The sequence below is a fragment of the Crocuta crocuta genome, unplaced genomic scaffold (assembly GCF_008692635.1).
Source record: "Crocuta crocuta isolate KB4526 unplaced genomic scaffold, BGI_CrCroc_1.0 scaffold127, whole genome shotgun sequence".
Taxonomy (NCBI): domain Eukaryota; kingdom Metazoa; phylum Chordata; class Mammalia; order Carnivora; family Hyaenidae; genus Crocuta; species Crocuta crocuta.
Window position 1 is genome coordinate 13,280,619 of NW_027532008.1, and position 12,039 is coordinate 13,292,657.

Consider the following 12,039-nt stretch of genomic DNA (forward strand, 5'->3'; position numbering starts at 1 on the left):
AGCCCATGCCGGAGGTCTGGGTGCACAGAGATGGCTGCACAAGCACACAGACTCAACCGGTCATGAAGTCCAGGGGAGTGGATGAGATCAGAGAAGAGAGGCAAGCGAGGACAAAGCCCTCAGGATGCCACTATCTAAGAGTGGGAGATAAGACCAGGCACGATGTCACAGAGGCAGAAGGGGCACCAAACACGACATCCGAAGGGCCGGGGAAGAGGTTCAATGAAGGGGGAGAAGTCGACAGTCAAATCTGCCGGTGAGCTTGCAGTATGTGTCATACCTGAGCCCTTCTCCAATTCCCACTGCCACGGTCACCCTTCCGGCCAGATATAACACAGCAATCCCCTCACCCTATGAAGGCCCGGCGAGCGCCCCGCACGCTAGCGCTGCAGTACCAAGAAAAGCAGCAGCGAAGACAAGACAGGTCCTGCCCACCTGACAGGGTGGCCACTGGGGCCAGTGTAATAAAGAGTGTGATAAAGAGATGAGGAGGGGGGACTGTCCTAGTCAGGACAGCTGCAGGGAGGGGGACATCTCAGAGAAGATCACACCCGCAGACACGTGGACTTGAAAGATGAGAACAGCCACGAGTTAAGGACTGAGCATTCCTGGGAAACGTTCTGAGGGGACAAAGGGCTTGGCCAGTTCAGGAACAAAATGAGACCATTGTGGCCAGGTCAGAGTGAGCCAGGGAGAGGGCAGAGGTGGCTGCGCCCACAACCTGCAGAACCTTGCAGGCCAGGGTAGGGGGAGACCAGAGCGCAGATCTGGAGAGCAGCGGGACGCAGCAGCAGAAGGCCTGGGCAGGGGAGTGGCGTGACAGGATGAGAAGGTCTTCTGGTTTCCAGCCGATACTCTATTCAACTTCTCTAAACCCTCTGCTTTCTTGATTCATCATCCTATAAAGCATCTGGCTCAGAATTCTTTTTTTAAACTTTCTAAATAAACCCAGTATTACTTTCCTGGTTGTAGAGTCTTTCAAGGTTGAAGAAGAGCCAAGTACATTAGGGACTAAGAGCTCTTCTCAACCTGACATGCCCCTGAAGGAGGGTTCTGCTGCCTCCTAGTGAGTCTGTAACTGCTGAGACTGAGCTGCCAAATGTCAAACCACCTTTGTCCAAGGCAGTGAAGTATGGAGCCACAGCCCTTCACATCAGGTGGGGGTTTGCCTGGTCTAGCCACAGCCTTAAAAAAAAAAAAAATTCTATTGGAAGAAATCGCAGAAAAATCTCAATTTTACTCTCAAAGTTCCTCCCTCATCCCTACAGGCACCACTCTCTGGAGGTCCTCCTACTCCCTGGCGTCTTTCACAGGTCAGGCTTTCAGCCAGCAGGACCCCCAGACCACTGACCCTCCTGGCCCTCAAGCCCTCTGACCAGTCAGCATCTTCTACATCCTTCCAGGTGTAGTTCAAATCCATTCATAAATGAAGACATTCCAAACAACTCACGATAACTGCCCACTTTTCTAATTCTCTATATGGTCAGGTTTATGTTGTATGAATACGGTACTCAAGGCATTCAGAGAAGGGTCCCACAGGGAGAGAGACCATCGGCAAAGCAGTAGTCAATGAGGGGGCTTCAGTGACAGTCCAGAGAAGTAATGCCTTGGTCTGAACTAAAGCACGAACAGTGCTTAGAAAGCATGTTATAGGGCAGAATCAGCACTTGCTAACGAGCTGAAAATAATGGTGATGATGATACTTGCAGTGTTTCCTACATGCCAGGCGCTGGCCTTTACATTCATTAACTCATTTACTCTTGACCACAACTGTATTATCTCTCTCTACTTAACAGGTAAGTAAGTAAATACTAAGAGGTCAAGTGACTTGCCCAAGGTCACATGGATGGAGTGGAAAAGCCAGGACTGAAGGTAAAAGGGAGTCACCAGACAGCAAAGGTAAGGAAGAGCAAAACAATCCTATGACCTTTTTTTTTTTTTTTATTTCTAAGAGAGAGAGAGAGAGAGAGAGAGAGACAGCGTGAGCAGGGGAGGGTCAGAGAGAGAGGGAGACACAGACTCTGAAATAGGCTCCAGGCTCTGAGCTGGCAGTCAGCACAGAGCCCGACGCGGGGCTCGAACCCACGAACCGCGAGATCATGACCTAAGCGAAAGTCGGACGCTCAACCGACTAAGCCACCCAGGCGCCCCAACCGCGACCTTTTTTTCTAATAAATCACTGATATCAGAGTAACAAAAACGTAAACCTTCTTGCCGGAGTCCCCCCACAGTTATTTAAGGAAATGTCATCCAAGGTGCTAATTCTTTTTCAAATTTCAGAAATAATCTAATATTTTCATTCACAAAGGCAATGTCCCAGGTCTTATAAAAATTGCCAAATTATCTAGTAGAATACAAGATTAAAAATGAGATTTCAGTGCCATCATTATTAAACATGTTAATTTCCTAAACTATACATTCATTAATTGAGGCTTAAGTCATAACACATAGGAATCACCTTACACAGAAGTCTCTTTATAAATAGCCTGAAATATCAAATGTGCATTTATAACTACTTATAAAAGTATAACTCTGTATTAATAGGCTAAAACAGCAAAAGTCATTTCAATGTTTTATACCCCATTATGCATATATACATAGGATTAGGGAAAAAAAAGTGGGGAAGGTACCGGAAACCAAATGTAGAAAACCATCTAAGGCTTTCCCAAATCTTTGGAAACACATCTATGAACAGATTTATCTAAAAGGTCACATGGTCCCATGTCCCCCATAAAACATCCTCTGTGAAAGGAGTAAACTACTGATTCCATCTACAATGACATGGATGAATCTCAAAACACTACGCTGATCAAAAGGAGACAAACACGGGTGCGTGGGTGGCTCTGTCAGTAGAATGTCTGACTCATGATTTCAGCTCAGGTCATGATCTCAGAGTTCATAGGATTGAGCCTCACTTCAGGCTCTGTACTGACAGTGCAGAGCCTGCTAGCCTGCTTGGGATTCTCTCTCTCTCTCTCTCTCTCTGTTGCACCCCTGCTCATGCTCTAATAAATAAACTTAAAAAAAAAGGGGGGGAGGGGGACAAATACAAAAGGGCAAGTACTAATGATTCCACTCATGTGAAATTCTAGAACAGGAAAAACCGATCCACAGGGACAGAAAGCCTAAGCCAAGAGTGCCTGCCTGAGGGGAGGTCTGAGGGAAACACTAACTGCAGAGCAGCGGGAAAGGGTTTTGGGGGTGAGGGAAGTATTCTGTACTTTGAGAGAATTGAGTGCAGGTATTTGTCAAACTTAAGACTTAGACACTTCAAATACGTACATGTAAAAAAACTGTTAGGGGTGCCTAGATCGCTCAGTAATTGAAACATCCAACTTTGGCTCAGGTCATGATCTCCCAGTTTGTGAGTTAAAGACCTGTGTCGGGCTCTGTGTTGACAGCTCAGAGCCTCGAGCCTGTTTCTGACTCTGTGTCTCCCTCTCTCTCTGTCCTTCCCCTGTTCACACATGCTTTCGCTTGTGCGTGCTCTCTCTCTCTCAAAAATAAACATTATAAAAAATACAAATGAAATGTTTTAAAGTTTATTTATTTATTTTGAGAGTGTGCAGAAAGAGCAGAGAGAGAGAGAATTCCAAGCAGGCTCTGCACTAGGGCCTGAACTCACAAACCGTGAGATCATGACCTGAGCTGAAATCAAGAGTCAGTCACTTAACCAACTGAGCCACCCAGAGACCTCTCAAATGAGTACATTTTAATGCACACAAGTTATACCTCAATGTTGGGTCTTTAAAGTAAAATAAATAAATGAGTTATACACTCTCATTTTAAAGTTTCTCATATGAGACTTTAATGATCCCAGAAATAATGGATAAAAATACTCATGCCGTAGAAAAAAAACAATGTTTTTAATCAAAATTTTTTTCAAACCCAACTCAAGCATTCCTCTGCTCAAACCCTCCAACGGTTTCCCATCTCCCTAGGCAAAGTCTCCTTTGATCTTTACGACCACAGAGCTGAGCCCACACCTCTCCTCCTTCATCTGCTCTGCTCCAGACACAGAGCTGCCCTAGAACCAGCCTGCTCCACTCCCTACCCACCCCCCCACCTCTTCAACACACATCCACTGGCATCAGGAAGGTAACTCCACTACATAGCATTATATAGCATGACATTGGCACTGGCTGCTGTTACATGAGGCTGCATGTACCATCTGACATAGGCAATATATGCTAATGTTTTTATTTTTAAAAATATAAAAATAAGCAAGTTTTACTGATATTTCATTTAAATTTGTATCAGAAACTCTTTTTACATACTCCATCTAGAAAACGACCATAAATGATCATACCCATTTTCACCAATTTAATTAAAGCACCTAGTTTCTTAAACACCAACTTTTTTTAAATATTTTTAATGTTTATTTTTGAGAGAGACAGAGAATGAGTGGGGGAGGAGGGCAGAGAGCGAGGGAGACCCAGAATCTGAAGCAGGCTCCAGGCTCTGAGCTGTCAGTACAAAGCCCAATGGGGGGCTCGAACCCAGGAACCGTGAGATCATGACCCGAGGCGAAGTGGGACACTCAACTGACTGAGCCACCCAGGCGCTCCTCAAACATCAACGTAAACATCAACACTGGAGAGCGCCAGCAGCGGCTGACAGAGGTGCTTAGGCTGAACACGCCTCCACACTGAGAATGTGTCAGTGTCACACTAAGACACATACAGTCTACAAGAGACTAATGATAATCACCCCAGTTCACCGTTGTTAGCAGCAAAAGACACCCAAGACTCAGAGTACTAATACTTCAAATACTATGAACAACTCTCCTATGTTTAAACTTGCGAACAAGACTAATCTGGGAGCAAACAATGGGGGGGGAGAGGGGATGAAATAAGCTTCAGTTTATTGAAACAGCATTAAATTGTGTTTGGTTAAGGAATAAGCAGAATATGACCGCAATTACAATAAAGAAATGGGGGCACCGAACAAAAAACCTTTACGCGGTCTCTAGGAAACGATAGTAGTCAAATAGTTCTAAAACACATAAAAAAGCACCCTCTTTCAAAAAGCTGGCAGGCCTGGGGCGCCTGGGTGGCTCAGTCAGTTGAGTGTCTGACTTCGGCGGGTCATGATCTCACGGTTCGTGGGTTCGAGCTCCGCTTCAGGTTCTGTGCTGATAGTTCAGAGCCTGGAGCCTGTTTCAGATTCTATGTCTCCCTCTCTCTTTGCCCCTCCCTCGCTCATGCTCTGTCTCTGTCTCAAAAATAAATGAAAACTATAAAAAAAAAAAGTTTAAACAAAAAGCTGGCAGGCCCATTAAACTGACTGAAGAAACTATCCTCAAATACGACGTTAATCTCAATAGAGAAAAAACATATTACTATACTCTTGCCCAATAAAGAGAAAGGTGATACTCTAAAAACTGGAAATCAGATCACATCACTGTCCAGTGGCTTCCCAGTGCACTCAGAATAAAACATAAGATTCCTCCTGTGGCCCTTAAGGCTCTATAAATCTGACCCCCGCCTCTCGCCAACTTCGTCTTGTCTGAGTCCCCCTGATGCTTGCCATGCTCCAGGCCCTGGCCTGCTCTGTGTCCTTGAACCAGCAAGCTCATTCCCACCTCAGCACCTCTGCACTCACTCCTGGCTCGCTCTACCTAGAATTTTCTTTCCCTGGATCTTCATATACCTGGTTCTTGGCTATCACTTGAGTCTCTGTTTTCACTGTCAGTTACCTCTTTAGAGCGGCCTCCCCCGACCATGTAATCCAAAGAAACTAAACCCGGCCCTCCCCGCCTCCTTTCATCATTCTTTATCTCGCTGCCTTGTTTCCCTGTCTCCATGGCACTTTTCACGATCTAAAATGGTCTTGTCTTCTGCTCTTTTAACAGTCTCAGTCTAGCAGGTAAGCTGCAAGAGCAGAGCCCTGGTCTATCTAGTTCACGGCAGAATCCACAACACACCGGGGTGCCGTCGCGGCAGGATGAATGAGGGAGCAAATGAACACTCCAAACAGCGAAGAGAATGGAACTAGGGACGGCTTATCGTAGTTCTCAGGGTTGGATCTGCAGCATCCAGTGATTAAAAGCTTCCTTTGTTATTTTACTGCACAAAACTTTTATTTAAAATCTGGAGGGCTAAGCTGCTAAGCTGTTTTGCTGCAGGCTACTGGCAATACTGTAGATGGCTGATCTGGATGTAGAAATGCTGCAATCGTAAGCTACTATTGCTGATAGAAAGTTTCAAGTATTAGTAACAACCTGAGTTATGCAACTGGCAAAGATTCTTTTAAAAAAAATTCTTAAAAAAAACACATGTCTCCACAATAGCTAAAACATGGAAAGAGCCTAAGTGTCCATCAACAGATGAATGGATCAAGAAGATGTGGTTTATCTATACCATGGAATACTACATGGCAATGAGAAACAATGAAATCTGGCCATGTGTAGCAACATGGATGGACCTTGAGGGTGTTATGCTGAGCGAAATAAGTCAGGCAGAGAAGGACAAATATCATATGTTTGCACGTATAGGAGGATTAGGAGGAACTTGACGGAGGAACAAGGGGGAGAAGAAGGGCAGAAATGGTGGGGGAAAGGGAGAGAAGCAAACCATGAGAGACTCTTGAATGCTGACAAAAACTGAGGACTGATGGATGTGGGGGGAGGGGGGACGGGCATGGAGGAGGACACTTGTGGGGATGAGCACTGAGTGTTATGTGGAAACTAATTTGACAATAAACTATTAAAAAAAAAAAACATGTGACTCAATAAATCAGAGATCAAGGCAGCTGTATCAGCTCATTAGAGCTAAAACTTACACAATGGCCCATGTCAATTATATCTCAATAAAGCTGGGGAAAAAAAAATCACTGAGGCCATACCCAAGACCCCACAGTTCCCCTCTCCCTCCCCAGGCACCCACCGCACAGGATCGCACCGCCTCCCAGCCAGCCCCTAACACCAGAGTTTTACTTCACATGTGGCCAAATGACTAACTTTGGCTAATGAGATGTTGAGTAGAAGGGATGTGCATTGAGACAAAGCCTTCATCATCTCTGGTTCTTAAGCAACTACAACGGCAGATCCACACAGGATGTGTAGCAAGACCAAGAAATAAACGGATGCTGATTTAAGCTCCTGAGATTCTGGAGCTGCTTTTTAGCACAGCATAACAGAGCTCATCCTGACTGAGAACGGCAGTATAACATGGTGACTAAGAACCTTAGCATTGGAATTTGACGAGTTGAGGGTATGAATCTGAGCTCTATCACTTACTGTTTGAGTGGGCGTGGGCAAGCCATGGCTACCTCTCTGGGCCTTAACTGCCTTCGTCCATAAAACTGTTATCATACCTACACTTCACAGAGTGGCCGCAAAGACTAAGTTAGTGAGAAAGTACATGTGCAATATTTAGTGGAGTGCCTGGCATGCTGGTTAAGCACTCAGTAGACAGGAAGTGGTATTAAACTAGCATATCCATTTTAAGCTACTATGAGCATATTCGCTTTATGGAACTTTGCTCACCTTTGATATCCTATAAAGTAAAGCATTCTAAACTCCTTATTCAATGAGAGTCATTTATAAGATTCTCCTAGATAAATTCCTAGATAAATCTATGGAGGGAAAAAGAAGGAAAACAGTGGAACATCTCAAAAGTTACACATTGGGACGGGTGTGGAGCACTACTGAAGTAAAGGATAGCTGTGACTTAAAATGGAGAGAAAAGACAATGGAAGAAGGAAGCTGGGAAGCAGAATGGCTCTCCTCTTGTCGGCCACCCAGCCCGGACTGGGTTAGAAGGAACAAAGGCTCACAGGCAAAGCAAGTGGAGTTCCAAGTCAGGGAAGATAAGAGAAGGGGTAAGTGTTGAAGGGAGAACAAACTGGAAGAGAAAGAAGGACAAGGAACATGTGGATGTGGGGGCCGTGTGCAGCCCGCGGCTGGGCTCAGAGAGCGGGCCTGGTGAGCTACCACCTCAGGAACGACTTGGAACACACGGGTAGGACGGAGCAGTTCAGAATGTCGCTTTAACAGTCAGTGCTTAATATACCACAAAACTCTCGAGACTGTTGTTTCTTCTAAAGGACTAATTTACAAGCGGTGTGGTCTGCTCACTCAGAGGGTCCTCCGGTCCCTAAAATCCGCCCGGCAAACACAGATGAACGGAAGAAGGGTGCGGTGCCACTGTCTTCGAGACCATTCCCACCATGAGAGACGGACACAGGTCTGACTGCTAAAATTCATCAAAGCAAAGATGCTTGGTGCCTACAGGGAATAATCTGACCCTTAACATCACCGTTAAGATTTTAATTAAAAATTGGGGCGCCTGGGTGGCTTAGTCGGTTAAGCGTCCGACTTTCGCTTAGGTCATGATCTCGCGGTTCGTGGGTTCGGGCCCCGCGTCGGGCTCTGTGCTGACTGCCGGCTCAGAGCCTGGAGCCTATTTCGGAGTCTGTGACTCCCTCTCTCTCTGACCCTCCCCTGTTCATGCTGTCTCTCTCTCTCTTTCTCCTAGAAATAAATAAAAATATTAAAAAAAAAATCATTCTCATTCAGGGGTGCTTGGCTGGCTCAGTTGGTAGAGCATGCGGCTCTTGACCTCAGGGTTGTGAGTTCGAGCCCCACGTTGGGTATAGGGATTGCTTAAATAAATAAACTTAAAAAAAAAATCAATCCGATTCAAGTTAAAAATTTTTTTTTAATATTTTTATTTATTTCTAGGAGAGAGAGAGAGAGAGACAGCATGAGCAGGGGAGGCTCAGAGAGAGAGGGAGACACAGACTCTGAAACAGGCTCCAGGCTCTGAGCTGGCAGTCAGCACAGAGCCCGACGCGGGGCTCAAACCCACAAACCGCGAGATCATGACCTAAGCGAAAGCCGGACGCTTAACCGACTAAGCCACCCAGGCGCCCCCAAGTTAAAATTTTTTTAATATCCGAATTTTTGTGTAGTTACTTTGAAGTTTCTCAAGCACTGATTGCACATCTTCACTGGCTGAAAACAGGAAAAATAGATATAAAAGGAAAAAATATAAAATGTCCTGAAATAATCCTTAACTTTTAAAAATTACTGAGACAAGCGTTGAAAAACACTCATAGATTTTATGCCATGACATAATAATCAGGTCTCAATATCACGCAACTGATATCCCTCAGATAATGAAAATATAACTAAAGATGCTGAAAATTTTTCTCAAGAAAAGTGGACAATTTTTATAATCCAAATGAAAGTTTCATTACTACCAGACCACTTAAATTACATCCAAATCAGAAATGTGCTAACCATTAGAAACATAAGAGGACACTTTTCCCCCGATATTTGGCATTTGGCATCAAAGGCAGTCTTCTGCAGATCTGATATTAAAACTTGTCAAAAACAAAATGAAACTGTAAAAGAGCCAAAAAAGAAATGGTTATTGCTACAACTCTTCTGAATGGCATGTGGACTTTTCTCTACACACAAGGTCACTTGATATAAGGGGAACCACAGAGTTAAAAGGGTGAGGTGTCAAATAGGTCGAACTGTGTTAGAAATAAAATATTAGTAGCCTGCTACGGTGTAAGAATTAATACATTATTAAGCCTCAGGGCAGAGTTGTAGCCACCTGAGAGAACTGGCCGCTGAGCAGCAATACAACAAAAGCATTGTCAACATTTGGATTCCACTTTGTTTTGTTTTTTAATTTTTTTTAATGTTTTTTTACTTTTGAGAGAGAGAGAGAGAGAGACAGTGTGAGCAGGGGAGGGTCACAGAGAGAGGGAGACACAGAATCCAAAGACAGGCTCCAGGCTCTGAGCTAGCTGTCAGCACAGAGCCCGACGCGGGGCTCGAACCCACAAACCGTGAGATCATGACCTGAGCTGAAGTCGGACACTTAACTGACCGAGCCACCCAGGCACCCCTGGATTCCACTTTGGAAGCACTTGCAATTGTTCTAAACCAGAATTAAGACCCTTCTAACAATAGATCCTAGGCGGGAGAAAAGCAAGTTGCTTTGGGTGACCGGGTTCACATATAGAAGCAGTCTTAAGATAGAAAAAGAAATGAAATCCAGGACATGTATGTGCACATAACTTTGAGGAACAATGACGAGAGCAATCCACTGTTCTCTTTTCCCCTCCCCCATATGACCATTTCAAAAATAATTTGGCTTCAAAAGCATGTCAGTAAATCTGCAAGTTGTAAAATAATAGGAACCATGTGCCCCATGTGTTCGCCAGATTCATTTTTTATGATGTATGGTCCTCCGCATTAAAATAAACGTATTTTTGATAAAGAAAAGTAATGAAATGAAATCAAAAGAATCCATTCCAAAAAATTCACATCTCTCAATGCAACCCAGGACTGAACTTTACTAAACGCAGCCCACCCTAATAAAAGTGGGACTCCAGTTAGAAGCACCTGTACATGATGAAAAGGTGTCCAAAATCTCAGATAGTGAGGGATATAACATATTTTCAAGTCTCATAGTTTTAAGCTCAACACTACAAATTAGACTTCACATTTTTAAGTTTGTCTTTCATATTTTGTACATGTTTGTGAAGATCTCAATAAAGTTTCTAACACCCATGAATTTCTGTAACTACAAGTAAAATAATAAGCCAGAAAATAAGAATCCTAGTTTAGAATACATTAAGTCCATATAACTGGTTTTACTTATCAGAGCAGCCCTGAGGCTCCAGAAATCTCCACAGCAGAACTGTTTGATCCCCAAGTAGCTCACACCCGCTTCTACTGAGAAACACATCTTACATTTCAGTATCTGCCTTCTTGACTGCATTCTATTAACAGGGTTTTCAAGGACAGAGTGCTTATAAAGTTTCCCACTTGATCAGTTTCAGTCTCTAAAAATAAATTTCAATCTTTCCTTTTCAACCAATGGATAGTTTACAAAATAAAAAAAAAATTAAAAATGAAAGCTTGATACGCTTCAAAACAAAACCAAAAAAATGAACACTACAGCGTGGCAGGGGAAAGGTACAAACAGAAAGTCTGAACTAAGGTGTCAAAGAATCGGTCCCCTGCACAGGCTTCCTCTGAAATGCCAAGCCACACCCAAACAGAGCACACGCCACTCCACCAACAAACGCACACTATGAAAGCAATGAATTAGTTAATGGTGCAAAGAAACAGAAAAGAAAATCGGGGAAATGAATGTGTGTGCTTTGATCTTTCAAAAACCAAGAACTGGTCTAGCATCTAGGTAATGTATTCGTATAAATTCTTATTTTGAAACTCACCTGATTCATTTTCAATTCCTGTTGTGTTCTGAAAAGTTACACACAACAAAGAAACTTCTTTGATTACATGAGCCCTAAAAAGAAAAACAGACAATTGTAATATGTACCTGCCTACACATTTACAGTGATTTAAAACCACATACAGAACTGAAGAGTTTGCTCAAAGGGCTATTCATAAAGCAACTCCGTGCCGGATCAACTTCAATCTATGCTGAGAGCTTACTTCGCAGATTTATTATCTACAATAAAATAGATTTCTTACTAATCTTTACTAGGCCCTCATTGTACTCTACAATTGAAAGCAGACTCATTAGAATGACATCAAATTTTTGCTGTGAAATTGCATCATTCCTAAGAAGAAACAGATTAGCTCTGTTAATAGAAACACAAAGCATTGCTGAGTAATTTATTATGCAATGTAAATGTTTTTCTTTTACTTATACCAATACTGTGTTGAATGCAAACACAATTAGACCCTTTACATTATTTAGTTTTTCAAGTTCCTGAAGTAGAAAGGTGCATTTACTAACATTTCCATGGGGAGTTCTCTTTGAGGAATAAAACAGAAACCTTGTAGGAAAATACAAATGTTTGCATAGAAACTGTTTGGAAAGAACTGTAATATTCCTTTAAAACCTTTATTCGTATACTCACAGTACACTAAAACGATAAGACAAAATCGTTTCTTGTAAATGCATGTGACATACACATTTCTAAATGACGATCTACAAAGACAGTCTTTTCTGCCATGTACACCCTAGGAGTCGCTGAAAGTCACTCCCAGTAAATGAAAATGTGCTGCTTTAAGTAGCACTTCCGCGGAGACGTTATAAA

At 43.2% G+C, this 12,039-nt stretch overlaps 1 long non-coding RNA gene across 1 annotated transcript in view; it reads right to left on the bottom strand.

Moving 5' to 3' along the window:
• The window catches only part of LOC144241184 (uncharacterized), a 33,110-nt gene extending 21,829 nt beyond the window's left edge, over positions 1-11,281 (bottom strand). The window contains exon 1 of the long non-coding RNA XR_013337983.1: positions 11,206-11,281. This is a non-coding gene — a long non-coding RNA (uncharacterized LOC144241184). The remainder of the gene's footprint in view (positions 1-11,205) is intronic.
• Positions 11,282-12,039: the final 758 nt, after the last annotated feature.